The following is a 20,997-nucleotide window of genomic DNA, read 5'->3' on the forward strand; positions in this document are numbered from 1 at the left end:
TACACCATCAGACCCTACAATAGAAGTAGAGACTTCGAGATATATATACACCTCAAATATCTCCACTTCCCGAGGGCACTAGACAAGTGTGAGGTTAGTCTGCGTTTTTCATCAAGCCACTGTCAATGTGAGAGAACTCGTGTCCATGATATAAGCCTATACTTGCATAAACCACAAGTGAAGATTAACAATCTTTGGACAACACCCACCAGTGGGCCTTGAACCCAGAAAGCACAACTACCTTCCAGTAGCTGCCATAACTAGTACGCTTTAACCCACTACACCATCAGACCCTACAAAAGAAGTAGAGACTTCGAGATATATATACACCTAAAATATCTCCACTTCCCGAGGGCACTAGACAAGTGTGAGGTTAGTCTGCATTTTTCATCAAGCCACTGTCAATGTGAGAGAACTCGTGTCCATGCTATAAGCCTATACTTGCATAAACCACAAGTGAAGATTAACAATCTTTGGACAACACCCACCAGTGGGCCTCGAATCCCAGAAAGCACAACTACCTTCTAGTAGCTGCCATAACTAGTACGCTTTAACCCACTACACCATCAGACCCTACAAAAGAAGTAGAGACTTCGAGATATATATACACCTCAAATATCTGCACTTCCTGAGGGCACTAGACAAGTGTGAGGTTAGTCTGCATTTTTCATCAAGCCACTGTCAATGTGAGAGAACTCGTGTCCATGCTATAAGCCTATACTTGCATAAACCACAAGTGAAGATTAACAATTCTTTGGACAACACCCACCAGTGGGCCTCGAACCCAGAAAGCACAACTACCTTCCAGTAGCTGCCATAACTAGTACGCTTTAACCCACTACACCATCAGACCCTACAAAAGAAGTAGAGACTTCGAGATATATATACACCTCAAAAATCTCCACTTCCCGAGGGCACTAGACAAGTGTGAGGTTAGTCTGCATTTTTCATCAAGCCACTGTCAATGTGAGAGAAATCGTGTCCATGCTATAAGCCTATACTTGCATAAACCACAAGTGAAGATTAACAATCTTTGGACAACACCCACCAGTGGGCCTCGAACCCAGAAAGCACAACTACCTTCCAGTAGCTGCCATAACTAGTACGCTTTAACCCACTACACCATCAGACCCTACAAAAGAAGTAGAGACTTCGAGATATATACACCTCAAATATCTCCACTTCCCGAGGGCACTTAGACAAGTGTGAGGTCAAGTGTGAGGTTAGTCTGCGGTTTTCATCAAGCCACTGTCAATGTGAGAGAACTCGTGTCCATGCTATAAGCCTATACTTGCATAAACCACAAGTGAAGATTAACAATCTTTGGACAACACCCACCAGTGGGCCTCGAACCCAGAAAGCACAACTACCTTCCAGTAGCTGCCATAACTAGTACGCTTTAACCCACTACACCATCAGACCCTACAAAAGAAGTAGAGACTTCGAGATATATATACACCTCAAATATCTCCACTTCCCGAGGGCACTAGACAAGTGTGAGGTTAGTCTGCGTTTTTCATCAAGCCACTGTCAATGTTAGAGAACTCGTGTCCATGCTATAAGCCTATACTTGCATAAACCACAAGTGAAGATTAACAATCTTTGGACAACACCCACCAGTGGGCCTCGAACCCAGAAAGCACAACTACCTTCCAGTAGCTGCCATAACTAGTACGCTTTAACCCACTACACCATCAGACCCTACAAAAGAAGTAGAGACTTCGAGATATATATACACCTCAAATATCTCCACTTCCCGAGGGCACTAGACAAGTGTGAGGTTAGTCTGCGATTTTCATCAAGCCACTGTCAATGTGAGAGAACTCGTGTCCATGCTATAAGCCTATACTTGCATAAACCACAAGTGAAGATTAACAATCATTGGAAAACACCCACCAGTGGGCCTCGAACCCAGAAAGCACAACTACCTTCCAGTAGCTGCCATAACTAGCACGCTTTAACCCACTACACCATCAGACTCTACAATTGAAGTAGAGACTTCGAGATATATATACACCTCAAATATCTCCACTTCCCGAGGGCACTAGACAAGTGTGAGGTTAGTCTGCGTTTTTCATCAAGCCACTGTCAATGTGAGAGAACTCGTGTCCATGCTATAAGCCTATACTTGCATAAACCACAAGTGAAGATTAACAATCTTTGGACAACACCCACCAGTGGGCCTCGAACCCAGAAAGGACAACTACCTTCCAGTAGCTGCCATAACTAGTACGCTTTAACCCACTACACCATCAGACCCTACAATAGAAGTAGAGACTTCGAGATATATATACACCTCAAATATCTCCACTTCCCGAGGGCACTAGACAAGTGTGAGGTTAGTCTGCGTTTTTCATCAAGCCACTGTCAATGTGAGAAAACTCGTGTCCATGCTATAAGCCTATACTTGCATAAACCACAAGTGAAGATTAACATTCTTTGGACAAGCACCCACCAGTGGGCCTCGAACCCAGAAAGCACAACTACCTTCCAGTAGCTGCCATAACTAGTACGCTTTAACCCACTACACCATCAGACCCTACAAAAGAAGTAGAGACTTCGAGATATATATACACCTCAAATATCTCCACTTCCCGAGGGCACTAGACAAGTGTGAGGTTAGTCTGCGTTTTTCATCAAGCCACTGTCAATGTGAGAGAACTCGTGTCCATGCTATAAGCCTATACTTGCATAAACCACAAGTGAAGATTAACAATCTTTAGGACAACACCCACCAGTGGGCCTTCGAACCCAGAAAGCACAACTACCTTCCAGTAGCTGCCATAACTAGTACGCTTTAACCCACTACACCATCAGACCCTACAAAAGAAGTAGAGACTTCGAGATATATATACACCTCAAATATCTCCACTTCCCGAGGGCACTAGACAAGTGTGAGGTTAGTCTGCGTTTTTCATCAAGCCACTGTCAATGTGAGAGAACTCGTGTCCATGCTATAAGCCTATACTTGCATAAACCACAAGTGAAGATTAACAATCTTTGGACAACACCCACCAGTGGGCCTCGAACCCAGAAAGCACAACTACCTTCCAGTAGCTGCCATAACTAGTACGCTTTAACCCACTACACCATCAGACCCTACAAAAGAAGTAGAGACTTCGAGATATATATACACCTCAAATATCTCCACTTCCCGAGGGCACTAGACAAGTGTGAGGTTAGTCTGCGTTTTTCATCAAGCCACTGTCAATGTGAGAGAACTCGTGTCCATGCTATAAGCCTATACTTGCATAAACCACAAGTGAAGATTAACAATCTTTGGACAACACCCACCAGTGGGCCTCGAACCCAGAAAGCACAACTACCTTCCAGTAGCTGCCATAACTAGTACGCTTTAACCCACTACACCATCAGACCCTACAAAAGAAGTAGAGACTTCGAGATATATATACACCTCAAATATCTCCACTTCCCGAGGGCACTAGACAAGTGTGAGGTTAGTCTGCGTTTTTCATCAAGCCACTGTCAATGTGAGAGAACTCGTGTCCATGCTATAAGCCTATACTTGCATAAACCACAAGTGAAGATTAACAATCTTTGGACAACACCCACCAGTGGGCCTCGAACCCAGAAAGCACAACTACCTTCCAGTAGCTGCCATAACTAGTACGCTTTAACCCACTACACCATCAGACCCTACAAAAGAAGTAGAGACTTCGAGATATATATACACCTCAAATATCTCCACTTCCCGAGGGCACTAGACAAGTGTGAGGTTAGTCTGCGTTTTTCATCAAGCCACTGTCAATGTGAGAGAACTCGTGTCCATGCTATAAGCCTATACTTGCATAAACCACAAGTGAAGATTAACAATCTTTGGACAACACCCACCAGTGGGCCTCGAACCCAGAAAGCACAACTACCTTCCAGTAGCTGCCATAACTAGTACGCTTTAACCCACTACACCATCAGACCCTACAAAAGAAGTAGAGACTTCGAGATATATATACACCTCAAAATCTCCACTTCCCGAGGGCACTAGACAAGTGTGAGGTTAGTCTGCGTTTTTCATCAAGCCACTGTCAATGTGAGAGAACTCGTGTCCATGCTATAAGCCTATACTTGCATAAACCACAAGTGAAGATTAACAATTCTTTGGACAACACCCACCAGTGGGCCTCGAACCCAGAAAGCACAACTACCTTCCAGTAGCTGCCATAACTAGTACGCTTTAACCCACTACACCATCAGACCCTACAAAGAAGTAGAGACTTCGAGATATATATACACCTCAAATATCTCCACTTCCCGAGGGCACTAGACAAGTGTGAGGTTAGTCTGCGTTTTTCATCAAGCCACTGTCAATGTGAGAGAACTCGTGTCCATGATATAAGCCTATACTTGCATAAACCACAAGTGAAGATTAACAATCTTTGGACAACACCCACCAGTGGGCCTCGAACCCAGAAAGCACAACTACCTTCCAGTAGCTGCCATAACTAGTACGCTTTAACCCACTACACCATCAGACCCTACAAAAGAAGTAGAGACTTCGAGATATATATACACCTCAAATATCTCCACTTCCCGAGGGCACTAGACAAGTGTGAGGTTAGTCTGCGTTTTTCATCAAGCCACTGTCAATGTGAGAGAACTCGTGTCCATGCTATAAGCCTATACTTGCATAAACCACAAGTGAAGATTAACAATCTTTGGACAACACCCACCAGTGGGCCTCGAACCCAGAAAGCACAACTACCTTCCAGTAGCTGCCATAACTAGTACGCTTTAACCCACTACACCATCAGACCCTACAAAAGAAGTAGAGACTTCGAGATATATATACACCTCAAATATCTCCACTTCCCGAGGGCACTAGACAAGTGTGAGGTTAGTCTGCGATTTTTCATCAAGCCACTGTCAATGTGAGAGAACTCGTGTCCATGCTATAAGCCTATACTTGCATAAACCACAAGTGAAGATTAACAATCTTTGGACAACACCCACCAGTGGGCCTCGAACCCAGAAAGCACAACTACCTTCCAGTAGCTGCCATAACTAGTACGCTTTAACCCACTACACCATCAGACCCTACAAAAGAAGTAGAGACTTCGAGATATATATACACCTCAAATATCTCCACTTCCCGAGGGCACTAGACAAGTGTGAGGTTAGTCTGCGTTTTTCATCAAGCCACTGTCAATGTGAGAGAACTCGTGTCCATGCTATAAGCCTATACTTGCATAAACCACAAGTGAAGATTAACAATCTTTGGACAACACCCACCAGTGGGCCTCGAACCCAGAAAGCACAACTACCTTCCAGTAGCTGCCATAACTAGTACGCTTTAACCCACTACACCATCAGACCCTACAAAAGAAGTAGAGACTTCGAGATATATATACACCTCAAATATCTCCACTTCCCGAGGGCACTAGACAAGTGTGAGGTTAGTCTGCGTTTTTCATCAAGCCACTGTCAATGTGAGAGAACTCGTGTCCATGCTATAAGCCTATACTTGCATAAACCACAAGTGAAGATTAACAATCTTTGGACAACACCCACCAGTGGGCCTCGAACCCAGAAAGCACAACTACCTTCCAGTAGCTGCCATAACTAGTACGCTTTAACCCACTACACCATCAGACCCTACAAAAGAAGTAGAGACTTCGAGATATATATACACCTCAAATATCTCCACTTCCCGAGGGCACTAGACAAGTGTGAGGTTAGTCTGCGTTTTTCATCAAGCCACTGTCAATGTGAGAGAACTCGTGTCCATGCTATAAGCCTATACTTGCATAAACCACAAGTGAAGATTAACAATCTTTGGACAACACCCACCAGTGGGCCTCGAACCCAGAAAGCACAACTACCTTCCAGTAGCTGCCATAACTAGTACGCTTTAACCCACTACACCATCAGACCCTACAAAGAAGTAGAGACTTCGAGATATATATACACCTCAAAAACCTCCACTTCCCGAGGGCACTAGACAAGTGTGAGGTTAGTCTGCGTTTTTCATCAAGCCACTGTCAATGTGAGAGAACTCGTGTCCATGCTATAAGCCTATACTTGCATAAACCACAAGTGAAGATTAACAATCTTTGGACAACACCCACCAGTGGGCCTCGAACCCAGAAAGCACAACTACCTTCCAGTAGCTGCCATAACTAGTACGCTTTAACCCACTACACCATCAGACCCTACAAAAGAAGTAGAGACTTCGAGATATATATACACCTCAAATATCTCCACTTCCCGAGGGCACTAGACAAGTGTGAGGTTAGTCTGCGTTTTTCATCAAGCCACTGTCAATGTGAGAGAACTCGTGTCCATGCTATAAGCCTATACTTGCATAAACCACAAGTGAAGATTAACAATTCTTTGGACAACACCCACCAGTGGGCCTCGAACCCAGAAAGCACAACTACCTTCCAGTAGCTGCCATAACTAGTACGCTTTAACCCACTACACCATCAGACCCTACAAAAGAAGTAGAGACTTCGAGATATATATACACCTCAAATATCTCCACTTCCCGAGGGCACTAGACAAGTGTGAGGTTAGTCTGCGTTTTTCATCAAGCCACTGTCAATGTGAGAGAACTCGTGTCCATGCTATAAGCCTATACTTGCATAAACCACAAGTGAAGATTAACAATCTTTGGACAACACCCACCAGTGGGCCTCGAACCCAGAAAGCACAACTACCTTCCAGTAGCTGCCATAACTAGTACGCTTTAACCCACTACACCATCAGACCCTACAAAAGAAGTAGAGACTTCGAGATATATATACACCTCAAATATCTCCACTTCCCGAGGGCACTAGACAAGTGTGAGGTTAGTCTGCGTTTTTCATCAAGCCACTGTCAATGTGAGAGAACTCGTGTCCATGCTATAAGCCTATACTTGCATAAACCACAAGTGAAGATTAACAATCTTTGGACAACACCCACCAGTGGGCCTCGAACCCAGAAAGCACAACTACCTTCCAGTAGCTGCCATAACTAGTACGCTTTAACCCACTACACCATCAGACCCTACAAAAGAAGTAGAGACTTCGAGATATATATACACCTCAAATATCTCCACTTCCCGAGGGCACTAGACAAGTGTGAGGTTAGTCTGCGTTTTTCATCAAGCCACTGTCAATGTGAGAGAACTCGTGTCCATGCTATAAGCCTATACTTGCATAAACCACAAGTGAAGATTAACAATCTTTGGACAACACCCACCAGTGGGCCTCGAACCCAGAAAGCACAACTACCTTCCAGTAGCTGCCATAACTAGTACGCTTTAACCCACTACACCATCAGACCCTACAAAAGAAGTAGAGACTTCGAGATATATATACACCTCAAATATCTCCACTTCCCGAGGGCACTAGACAAGTGTGAGGTTAGTCTGCGTTTTTCATCAAGCCACTGTCAATGTGAGAGAACTCGTGTCCATGCTATAAGCCTATACTTGCATAAACCACAAGTGAAGATTAACAATCTTTGGACAACACCCACCAGTGGGCCTCGAACCCAGAAAGCACAACTACCTTCCAGTAGCTGCCATAACTAGTACGCTTTAACCCACTACACCATCAGACCCTACAAAAGAAGTAGAGACTTCGAGATATATATACACCTCAAATATCTCCACTTCCCGAGGGCACTAGACAAGTGTGAGGTTAGTCTGCGTTTTTCATCAAGCCACTGTCAATGTGAGAGAACTCGTGTCCATGCTATAAGCCTATACTTGCATAAACCACAAGTGAAGATTAACAATCTTTGGACAACACCCACCAGTGGGCCTCGAACCCAGAAAGCACAACTACCTTCCAGTAGCTGCCATAACTAGTACGCTTTAACCCACTACACCATCAGACCCTACAAAAGAAGTAGAGACTTCGAGATATATATACACCTCAAATATCTCCACTTCCCGAGGGCACTAGACAAGTGTGAGGTTAGTCTGCGTTTTTCATCAAGCCACTGTCAATGTGAGAGAACTCGTGTCCATGCTATAAGCCTATACTTGCATAAACCACAAGTGAAGATTAACAATCTTTGGACAACACCCACCAGTGGGCCTCGAACCCAGAAAGCACAACTACCTTCCAGTAGCTGCCATAACTAGTACGCTTTAACCCACTACACCATCAGACCCTACAAAAGAAGTAGAGACTTCGAGATATATATACACCTCAAATATCTCCACTTCCCGAGGGCACTAGACAAGTGTGAGGTTAGTCTGCGATTTTTCATCAAGCCACTGTCAATGTGAGAGAACTCGTGTCCATGCTATAAGCCTATACTTGCATAAACCACAAGTGAAGATTAACAATCTTTGGACAACACCCACCAGTGGGCCTCGAACCCAGAAAGCACAACTACCTTCCAGTAGCTGCCATAACTAGTACGCTTTAACCCACTACACCATCAGACCCTACAAAAGAAGTAGAGACTTCGAGATATATATACACCTCAAATATCTCCACTTCCCGAGGGCACTAGACAAGTGTGAGGTTAGTCTGCGTTTTTCATCAAGCCACTGTCAATGTGAGAGAACTCGTGTCCATGCTATAAGCCTATACTTGCATAAACCACAAGTGAAGATTAACAATCTTTGGACAACACCCACCAGTGGGCCTCGAACCCAGAAAGGACAACTACCTTCCAGTAGCTGCCATAACTAGTACGCTTTAACCCACTACACCATCAGACCCTACAATAGAAGTAGAGACTTCGAGATATATATACACCTCAAATATCTCCACTTCCCGAGGGCACTAGACAAGTGTGAGGTTAGTCTGCGTTTTTCATCAAGCCACTGTCAATGTGAGAGAACTCGTGTCCATGCTATAAGCCTATACTTGCATAAACCACAAGTGAAGATTAACAATCTTTGGACAACACCCACCAGTGGGCCTCGAACCCAGAAAGCACAACTACCTTCCAGTAGCTGCCATAACTAGTACGCTTTAACCCACTACACCATCAGACCCTACAAAAGAAGTAGAGACTTCGAGATATATATACACCTCAAATATCTCCACTTCCCGAGGGCACTAGACAAGTGTGAGGTTAGTCTGCGTTTTTCATCAAGCCACTGTCAATGTGAGAGAACTCGTGTCCATGCTATAAGCCTATACTTGCATAAACCACAAGTGAAGATTAACAATCTTTGGACAACACCCACCAGTGGGCCTCGATCCCAGAAAGCACAACTACCTTCTAGTAGCTGCCATAACTAGTACGCTTTAACCCACTACACCATCAGACCCCTACAAAAGAAGTAGAGACTTCGAGATATATATACACCTCAAATATCTGCACTTCCTGAGGGCACTAGACAAGTGTGAGGTTAGTCTGCATTTTTCATCAAGCCACTGTCAATGTGAGAGAACTCGTGTCCATGCTATAAGCCTATACTTGCATAAACCACAAGTGAAGATTAACATTCTTTGGACAACACCCACCAGTGGGCCTCGAACCCAGAAAGCACAACTACCTTCCAGTAGCTGCCATAACTAGTACGCTTTAACCCACTACACCATCAGACCCTACAAAAGAAGTAGAGACTTCGAGATATATATACAACTCAAAAATCTCCACTTCCCGAGGGCACTAGACAAGTGTGAGGTTAGTCTGCATTTTTCATCAAGCCACTGTCAATGTGAGAGAAATCGTGTCCATGCTATACGCCTATACTTGCATAAACCACAAGTGAAGATTAACAATCTTTGGACAACACCCACCAGTTGGCCTCGAACCCAGAAAGCACAACTACCTTCCAGTAGCTGCCATAACTAGTACGCTTTAACCCACTACACCATCAGACCCTACAAAAGAAGTAGAGACTTCGAGATATATATGCACCTCAAATATCTCCACTTCCCGAGGGCATTAGACAAGTGTGAGGTCAAGTGTGAGGTTAGTCTGCGGTTTTCATCAAGCCACTGTCAATGTGAGAGAACTCGTGTCCATGCTATAAGCCTATACTTGCATAAACCACAAGTGAAGATTAACAATCTTTGGACAACACCCACCAGTGGGCCTCGAACCCAGAAAGCACAACTACCTTCCAGTAGCTGCCATACCTAGTACGCTTTAACCCACTACACCATCCAGACCCTACAAAAGAAGTAGAGACTTCGAGATATATATACACCTCAAATATCTCCACTTCCCGAGGGCACTAGACAAGTGTGAGGTTAGTCTGCGTTTTTCATCAAGCCACTGTCAATGTTAGAGAACTCGTGTCCATGCTATAAGCCTATACTTGCATAAACGACAAGTGAAGATTAACAATCTTTGGACAACACCCACCAGTGGGCCTCGAACCCAGAAAGCACAACTACCTTCCAGTAGCTGCCATAACTAGTACGCTTTAACCCACTACACCATCAGACCCTACAAAAGAAGTAGAGACTTCGAGATATATATACACCTCAAATATCTCCACTTCCCGAGGGCACTAGACAAGTGTGAGGTTAGTCTGCGATTTTCATCAAGCCACTGTCAATGTGAGAGAACTCGTGTCCATGCTATAAGCCTATACTTGCATAAACCACAAGTGAAGATTAACAATCATTGGAAAACACCCACCAGTGGGCCTCGAACCCAGAAAGCACAACTACCTTCCAGTAGCTGCCATAACTAGCACGCTTTAACCCACTACACCATCAGACTCTACAATTGAAGTAGAGACTTCGAGATATATATACACCTCAAATATCTCCACTTCCCGAGGGCACTAGACAAGTGTGAGGTTAGTCTGCGTTTTTCATCAAGCCACTGTCAATGTGAGAGAACTCGTGTCCATGCTATAAGCCTATACTTGCATAAACCACAAGTGAAGATTAACAATCTTTGGACAACACCCACCAGTGGGCCTCGATCCCAGAAAGCACAACTACCTTCTAGTAGCTGCCATAACTAGTACGCTTTAACCCACTACACCATCAGACCCCTACAAAAGAAGTAGAGACTTCGAGATATATATACACCTCAAATATCTGCACTTCCTGAGGGCACTAGACAAGTGTGAGGTTAGTCTGCATTTTTCATCAAGCCACTGTCAATGTGAGAGAACTCGTGTCCATGCTATAAGCCTATACTTGCATAAACCACAAGTGAAGATTAACATTCTTTGGACAACACCCACCAGTGGGCCTCGAACCCAGAAAGCACAACTACCTTCCAGTAGCTGCCATAACTAGTACGCTTTAACCCACTACACCATCAGACCCTACAAAAGAAGTAGAGACTTCGAGATATATATACAACTCAAAAATCTCCACTTCCCGAGGGCACTAGACAAGTGTGAGGTTAGTCTGCATTTTTCATCAAGCCACTGTCAATGTGAGAGAAATCGTGTCCATGCTATACGCCTATACTTGCATAAACCACAAGTGAAGATTAACAATCTTTGGACAACACCCACCAGTTGGCCTCGAACCCAGAAAGCACAACTACCTTCCAGTAGCTGCCATAACTAGTACGCTTTAACCCACTACACCATCAGACCCTACAAAAGAAGTAGAGACTTCGAGATATATATGCACCTCAAATATCTCCACTTCCCGAGGGCATTAGACAAGTGTGAGGTCAAGTGTGAGGTTAGTCTGCGGTTTTCATCAAGCCACTGTCAATGTGAGAGAACTCGTGTCCATGCTATAAGCCTATACTTGCATAAACCACAAGTGAAGATTAACAATCTTTGGACAACACCCACCAGTGGGCCTCGAACCCAGAAAGCACAACTACCTTCCAGTAGCTGCCATACCTAGTACGCTTTAACCCACTACACCATCCAGACCCTACAAAAGAAGTAGAGACTTCGAGATATATATACACCTCAAATATCTCCACTTCCCGAGGGCACTAGACAAGTGTGAGGTTAGTCTGCGTTTTTCATCAAGCCACTGTCAATGTTAGAGAACTCGTGTCCATGCTATAAGCCTATACTTGCATAAACGACAAGTGAAGATTAACAATCTTTGGACAACACCCACCAGTGGGCCTCGAACCCAGAAAGCACAACTACCTTCCAGTAGCTGCCATAACTAGTACGCTTTAACCCACTACACCATCAGACCCTACAAAAGAAGTAGAGACTTCGAGATATATATACACCTCAAATATCTCCACTTCCCGAGGGCACTAGACAAGTGTGAGGTTAGTCTGCGATTTTCATCAAGCCACTGTCAATGTGAGAGAACTCGTGTCCATGCTATAAGCCTATACTTGCATAAACCACAAGTGAAGATTAACAATCATTGGAAAACACCCACCAGTGGGCCTCGAACCCAGAAAGCACAACTACCTTCCAGTAGCTGCCATAACTAGCACGCTTTAACCCACTACACCATCAGACTCTACAATTGAAGTAGAGACTTCGAGATATATATACACCTCAAATATCTCCACTTCCCGAGGGCACTAGACAAGTGTGAGGTTAGTCTGCGTTTTTCATCAAGCCACTGTCAATGTGAGAGAACTCGTGTCCATGCTATAAGCCTATACTTGCATAAACCACAAGTGAAGATTAACAATCTTTGGACAACACCCACCAGTGGGCCTTGAACCCAGAAAGCACAACTACCTTCCAGTAGCTGCCATTACAAGTACGATTTAACCCACTACAACATCAGACCCTACAAAAGAAGTAGAGACTTCGAGATATATATACACCTCAAATATCTCCACTTCCCGAGGGCACTAGACAAGTGTGAGGTTAGTCTGCGTTTTTCATCAAGCCACTGTCAATGTGAGAGAACTCGTGTCCATGCTATAAGCCTATACTTGCATAAACCACAAGTGAAGATTAACAAACTTTGGACAACACCCACCAGTGGGCCTCGATCCCAGAAAGCACAACTACCTTCCAGTAGCTGCCATAACTAGCACGCTTTAACCCACTACACCATCAGACCCCTACAAAAGAAGTAGAGACTTCGAGATATATATACACCTCAAAAATCTCCACTTCCCGAGGGCACTAGACAAGTGTGAGGTTAGTCTGCGTTTTTCATCAAGCCACTGTCAATGTGAGAGAAATCGTGTCCATGCTATAAGCCTATACTTGCATAAACCACAAGTGAAGATTAACAATCTTTGGACAACACCCACCAGTGGGCCTTGAACCCAGAAAGCACAACTACCTTCCAGTAGCTGCCATTACTAGTACGATTTAACCCACTACACCATCAGACCCTACAAAAGAAGTAGAGACTTCGAGATATATATACACCTCAAATATCTCCACTTCCCGAGGGCACTAGACAAGTGTGAGGTTAGTCTGCGTTTTTCATCAAGCCACTGTCAATGTGAGAGAACTCGTGTCCATGCTATAAGCCTATACTTGCATAAACCACAAGTGAAGATTAACAATCTTTGGACAACACCCACCAGTGGGCCTCGATCCCAGAAAGCACAACTACCTTCCAGTAGCTGCCATAACTAGCACGCTTTAACCCACTACACCATCAGACCCCTACAAAAGAAGTAGAGACTTCGAGATATATATACACCTCAAAAATCTCCACTTCCCGAGGGCACTAGACAAGTGTGAGGTTAGTCTGCGTTTTTCATCAAGCCACTGTCAATGTGAGAAAACTCGTGTCCATGCTATAAGCCTATACTTGCATAAACCACAAGTGAAGATTAACATTCTTTGGACAGCACCCACCAGTGGGCCTCGAACCCAGAAAGCACAACTACCTTCCAGTAGCTGCCATAACTAGTACGCTTTAACCCACTACACCATCAGACAAAAGAAGTAGAGACTTCGAGATATATATACACCTCAAATATCTCCACTTCCCGAGGGCACTAGACAAGTGTGAGGTTAGTCTGCGTTTTTCATCAAGCCACTGTCAATGTGAGAGAACTCGTGTCCATGATATAAGCCTATACTTGCATAAACCACAAGTGAAGATTAACAATCTTTGGACAACACCCACCAGTGGGCCTCGAACCCAGAAAGCACAACTACCTTCCAGTAGCTGCCATAACTAGTACGCTTTAACCCACTACACCATCAGACCCTACAAAAGAAGTAGAGACTTCGAGATATATATACACCTCAAATATCTCCACTTCCCGAGGGCACTAGACAAGTGTGAGGTTAGTCTGCGTTTTTCATCAAGCCACTGTCAATGTGAGAGAACTCGTGTCCATGCTATAAGCCTATACTTGCATAAACCACAAGTGAAGATTAACAATCTTTGGACAACACCCACCAGTGGGCCTCGAACCCAGAAAGCACAACTACCTTCCAGTAGCTGCCATAACTAGTACGCTTTAACCCACTACACCATCAGACCCTACAAAAGAAGTAGAGACTTCGAGATATATATACACCTCAAATATCTCCACTTCCCGAGGGCACTAGACAAGTGTGAGGTTAGTCTGCGTTTTTCATCAAGCCACTGTCAATGTGAGAGAACTCGTGTCCATGCTATAAGCCTATACTTGCATAAACCACAAGTGAAGATTAACAATCTTTGGACAACACCCACCAGTGGGCCTCGAACCCAGAAAGCACAACTACCTTCCAGTAGCTGCCATAACTAGTACGCTTTAACCCACTACACCATCAGACCCTACAATAGAAGTAGAGACTTCGAGATATATATACACCTCAAATATCTCCACTTCCCGAGGGCACTAGACAAGTGTGAGGTTAGTCTGCATTTTTCATCAAGCCACTGTCAATGTGAGAGAACTCGTGTCCATGCTATAAGCCTATACTTGCATAAACCACAAGTGAAGATTAACAATCTTTGGACAACACCCACCAGTGGGCCTCGAACCCAGAAAGCACAACTACCTTCCAGTAGCTGCCATAACTAGTACGCTTTAACCCACTACACCATCAGACCCTACAAAAGAAGTAGAGACTTCGAGATATATATACACCTCAAATATCTCCACTTCCCGAGGGCACTAGACAAGTGTGAGGTTAGTCTGCGTTTTTCATCAAGCCACTGTCAATGTGAGAGAACTCGTGTCCATGCTATAAGCCTATACTTGCATAAACCACAAGTGAAGATTAACAATCTTTGGACAACACCCACCAGTGGGCCTCGAATCCCAGAAAGCACAACTACCTTCCAGTAGCTGCCATAACTAGTACGCTTTAACCCACTACACCATCAGACCCTACAAAAGAAGTAGAGACTTCGAGATATATATACACCTCAAATATCTCCACTTCCCGAGGGCACTAGACAAGTGTGAGGTTAGTCTGCGTTTTTCATCAAGCCACTGTCAATGTGAGAGAAATCGTGTCCATGCTATAAGCCTATACTTGCATAAACCACAAGTGAAGATTAACAATCTTCGGACAACACTCACCAGTGGGCCTCGAACCCAGAAAGCACAACTACCTTCCAGTAGCTGCCATAACTAGTACGCTTTAACCCACTACACCATCAGACCCTACAAAAGAAGTAGAGACTTCGAGATATATATACACCTCAAATATCTCCACTTCCCGAGGGCACTAGACAAGTGTGAGGTTAGTCTGCGTTTTTCATCAAGCCACTGTCAATGTGAGAGAACTCGTGTCCATGCTATAAGCCTATACTTGCATAAACCACAAATGAAGATTAACAATCTTTGGACAACACCCACCAGTGGGCCTCGAACCCAGAAAGGACAACTACCTTCCAGTAGCTGCCATAACTAGTACGCTTTAACCCACTACACCATCAGACCCTACAATAGAAGTAGAGACTTCGAGATATATATACACCTCAAATATCTCCACTTCCCGAGGGCACTAGACAAGTGTGAGGTTAGTCTGCGTTTTTCATCAAGCCACTGTCAATGTGAGAGAACTCGTGTCCATGATATAAGCCTATACTTGCATAAACCACAAGTGAAGATTAACAATCTTTGGACAACACCCACCAGTGGGCCTTGAACCCAGAAAGCACAACTACCTTCCAGTAGCTGCCATAACTAGTACGCTTTAACCCACTACACCATCAGACCCTACAAAAGAAGTAGAGACTTCGAGATATATATACACCTAAAATATCTCCACTTCCCGAGGGCACTAGACAAGTGTGAGGTTAGTCTGCATTTTTCATCAAGCCACTGTCAATGTGAGAGAACTCGTGTCCATGCTATAAGCCTATACTTGCATAAACCACAAGTGAAGATTAACAATCTTTGGACAACACCCACCAGTGGGCCTCGATCCCAGAAAGCACAACTACCTTCTAGTAGCTGCCATAACTAGTACGCTTTAACCCACTACACCATCAGACCCCTACAAAAGAAGTAGAGACTTCGAGATATATATACACCTCAAATATCTGCACTTCCTGAGGGCACTAGACAAGTGTGAGGTTAGTCTGCATTTTTCATCAAGCCACTGTCAATGTGAGAGAACTCGTGTCCATGCTATAAGCCTATACTTGCATAAACCACAAGTGAAGATTAACATTCTTTGGACAACACCCACCAGTGGGCCTCGAACCCAGAAAGCACAACTACCTTCCAGTAGCTGCCATAACTAGTACGCTTTAACCCACAACACCATCAGACCCTACAAAAGAAGTAGAGACTTCGAGATATATATACAACTCAAAAATCTCCACTTCCCGAGGGCACTAGACAAGTGTGAGGTTAGTCTGCATTTTTCATCAAGCCACTGTCAATGTGAGAGAAATCGTGTCCATGCTATACGCCTATACTTGCATAAACCACAAGTGAAGATTAACAATTCTTTGGACAAGCACCCACCAGTGGGCCTCGAACCCAGAAAGCACAACTACCTTCCAGTAGCTGCCATAACTAGTACGCTTTAACCCACTACACCATCAGACCCTACAAAGAAGTAGAGACTTCGAGATATATATACACCTCAAATATCTCCACTTCCCGAGGGCACTAGACAAGTGTGAGGTTAGTCTGCGTTTTTCATCAAGCCACTGTCAATGTGAGAGAACTCGTGTCCATGATATAAGCCTATACTTGCATAAACCACAAGTGAAGATTAACAATCTTTGGACAACACCCACCAGTGGGCCTCGAACCCAGAAAGCACAACTACCTTCCAGTAGCTGCCATAACTAGTACGCTTTAACCCACTACACCATCCAGACCCTACAAAAGAAGTAGAGACTTCGAGATATATATACACCTCAAATATCTCCACTTCCCGAGGGCACTAGACAAGTGTGAGGTTAGTCTGCGTTTTTCATCAAGCCACTGTCAATGTTAGAGAACTCGTGTCCATGCTATAAGCCTATACTTGCATAAAACACAAGTGAAGATTAACAATCTTTGGACAACACCCACCAGTGGGCCTCGAACCCAGAAAGCACAACTACCTTCCAGTAGCTGCCATAACTAGTACGCTTTAACCCACTACACCATCAGACCCTACAAAAGAAGTAGAGACTTCGAGATATATATACACCTCAAATATCTCCACTTCCCGAGGGCACTAGACAAGTGTGAGGTTAGTCTGCGATTTTCATCAAGCCACTGTCAATGTGAGAGAACTCGTGTCCATGCTATAAGCCTATACTTGCATAAACCACAAGTGAAGATTAACAATCATTGGAAAACACCCACCAGTGGGCCTCGAACCCAGAAAGCACAACTACCTTCCAGTAGCTGCCATAACTAGCACGCTTTAACCCACTACACCATCAGACTCTACAATTGAAGTAGAGACTTCGAGATATATATACACCTCAAATATCTCCACTTCCCGAGGGCACTAGACAAGTGTGAGGTTAGTCTGCGTTTTTCATCAAGCCACTGTCAATGTGAGAGAACTCGTGTCCATGCTATAAGCCTATACTTGCATAAACCACAAGTGAAGATTAACAATCTTTGGACAACACCCACCAGTGGGCCTCGAACCCAGAAAGGACAACTACCTTCCAGTAGCTGCCATAACTAGTACGCTTTAACCCACTACACCATCAGACCCTACAATAGAAGTAGAGACTTCGAGATATATATACACCTCAAATATCTCCACTTCCCGAGGGCACTAGACAAGTGTGAGGTTAGTCTGCGTTTTTCATCAAGCCACTGTCAATGTGAGAAAACTCGTGTCCATGCTATAAGCCTATACTTGCATAAACCACAAGTGAAGATTAACATTCTTTGGACAGCACCCACCAGTGGGCCTCGAACCCAGAAAGCACAACTACCTTCCAGTAGCTGCCATAACTAGTACGCTTTAACCCACTACACCATCAGACCCTACAAAAGAAGTAGAGACTTCGAGATATATATACACCTCAAATATCTCCACTTCCCGAGGGCACTAGACAAGTGTGAGGTTAGTCTGCGTTTTTCATCAAGCCACTGTCAATGTGAGAGAACTCGTGTCCATGATATAAGCCTATACTTGCATAAACCACAAGTGAAGATTAACAATCTTAGGACAACACCCACCAGTGGGCCTTGAACCCAGAAAGCACAATTACCTTCCAGTAGCTGCCATAACTAGTACGCTTTAACCCACTACACCATCAGACCCTACAAAAGAAGTAGAGACTTCGAGATATATATACACCTAAAATATCTCCACTTCCCGAGGGCACTAGACAAGTGTGAGGTTAGTCAGCATTTTTCATCAAGCCACTGTCAATGTGAGAGAACTCGTGTCCATGCTATAAGCCTATACTTGCATAAACCACAAGTGAAGATTAACAATCTTTGGACAACACCCACCAGTGGGCCTCGAACCCAGAAAGCACAACTACCTTCCAGTAGCTGCCATTACTAGTACGATTTAACCCACTACACCATCAGACCCTACAAAAGAAGTAGAGACTTCGAGATATATATACACCTCAAATATCTCCACTTCCCGAGGGCACTAGACAAGTGTGAGGTTAGTCTGCGTTTTTCATCAAGCCACTGTCAATGTGAGAGAACTCGTGTCCATGCTATAAGCCTATACTTGCATAAACCACAAGTGAAGATTAACAAACTTTGGACAACACCCACCAGTGGGCCTCGATCCCAGAAAGCACAACTACCTTCCAGTAGCTGCCATAACTAGTACGCTTTAACCAACTACACCATCAGACCCTACAAAAGAAGTGGAGACTTCGAGATATATATACACCTCAAATATCTCCACTTCCCGAGGGCACTAGACAAGTGTGAGGTTAGTCTGCGTTTTTCATCAAGCCACTGTCAATGTGAGAGAACTCGTGTCCATGCTATAGACCTATACTTGCATAAACCACAAATGAAGATTAACAATCTTTGGACAGCACCCACCAGTGGGCCTCGAACCCAGAAAGCACAACTACCTTCCAGTAGCTGCCATAACTAGAACGCTTTAACCCACTACACCATCAGACCCTACAAAAGAAGTAGAGACTTCGAGATATATATACACCTCAAAAATCTCCACTTCCCGAGGGCACTAGACAAGTGTGAGGTTAGTCTGCGGTTTTCATCAAGCCACTGTCAATGTGAGAGAACTCGTGTCCATGCTATAAGCCTATACTTGCATAATCCACAAGTGAAGATTAACAATCTTTGGACAACACCCACCAGTGGGCCTCGAACCCAGAAAGCACAACTACCTTCCAGTAGCTGCCATAACTAGTACGCTTTAACCCACTACACCATCAGACCCTACAAAAGAAGTAGAGACTTCGAGATATATATACACCTCAAATATCTCCACTTCCCGAGGGCACTAGACAAGTGTGAGGTTAGTCTGCGTTTTTCATCAAGCCACTGTCAATGTGAGAGAAATCGTGTCCATGCTATAAGCCTATACTTGCATAAACCACAAATGAAGATTAACAATCTTTGGACAACACCCACCAGTGGGCCTCGAACCCAGAAAGCACAACTACCTTCCAGTAGCTGCCATAACTAGAACGCTTTAACCCACTACACCATCAGACCCTACAAAAGAAGTAGAGACTTCGAGATATATATACACCTCAAAAATCTCCACTTCCCGAGGGCACTAGACAAGTGTGAGGTTAGTCTGCGTTTTTCATCAAGCCACTGTCAATGTGAGAAAACTCGTGTCCATGCTATAAGCCTATACTTGCATAAACCACAAGTGAAGATTAACATTCTTTGGACAGCACCCACCAGTAGGCCTCGAACCCAGAAAGCACAACTACCTTCCAGTAGCTGCCATAACTAGTACGCTTTAACCCACTACACCATCAGACAAAAGAAGTAGAGACTTCGAGATATATATACACCTCAAATATCTCCACTTCCCGAGGGCACTAGACAAGTGTGAGGTTAGTCTGCGTTTTTCATCAAGCCACTGTCAATGTGAGAGAACTCGTATCCATGATATAAGCCAATACTTGCATAAACCACAAGTGAAGATTAACAATCTTTGGACAACACCCACCAGTGGGCCTCGAACCCAGAAAGCACAACTACCTTCCAGTAGCTGCCATAACTAGTACGCTTTAACCCACTACACCATCCAGACCCTACAAAAGAAGTAGAGACTTCGAGATATATATACACCTCAAATATCTCCACTTCCCGAGGGCACTAGACAAGTGTGAGGTTAGTCTGCGTTTTTCATCAAGCCACTGTCAATGTTAGAGAACTCGTGTCCATGCTATAAGCCTATACTTGCATAAACCACAAGTGAAGATTAACAATCTTTGGACAACACCCACCAGTGGGCCTCGAACCCAGAAAGCACAACTACCTTCCAGTAGCTGCCATAACTAGTACGCTTTAACCCACTACACCATCAGACCCTACAAAAGAAGTAGAGACTTCGAGATATATATACACCTCAAATATCTCCACTTCCCGAGGGCACTAGACAAGTGTGAGGTTAGTCTGCGATTTTTCATCAAGCCACTGTCAATGTGAGAGAACTCGTGTCCATGCTATAAAGCCTATACTTGCATAAACCACAAGTGAAGAATTAACAATCATTGGAAAACACCCACCAGTTGGCCTCGAACCCAGAAAGCACAACTACCTTCCAGTAGCTGCCATAACTAGCACGCTTTAACCCACTACACCATCAGACTCTACAATTGAAGT

The sequence above is a fragment of the Procambarus clarkii genome, chromosome 6, assembly GCF_040958095.1.
Source record: "Procambarus clarkii isolate CNS0578487 chromosome 6, FALCON_Pclarkii_2.0, whole genome shotgun sequence".
NCBI lineage: Eukaryota > Metazoa > Arthropoda > Malacostraca > Decapoda > Cambaridae > Procambarus > Procambarus clarkii.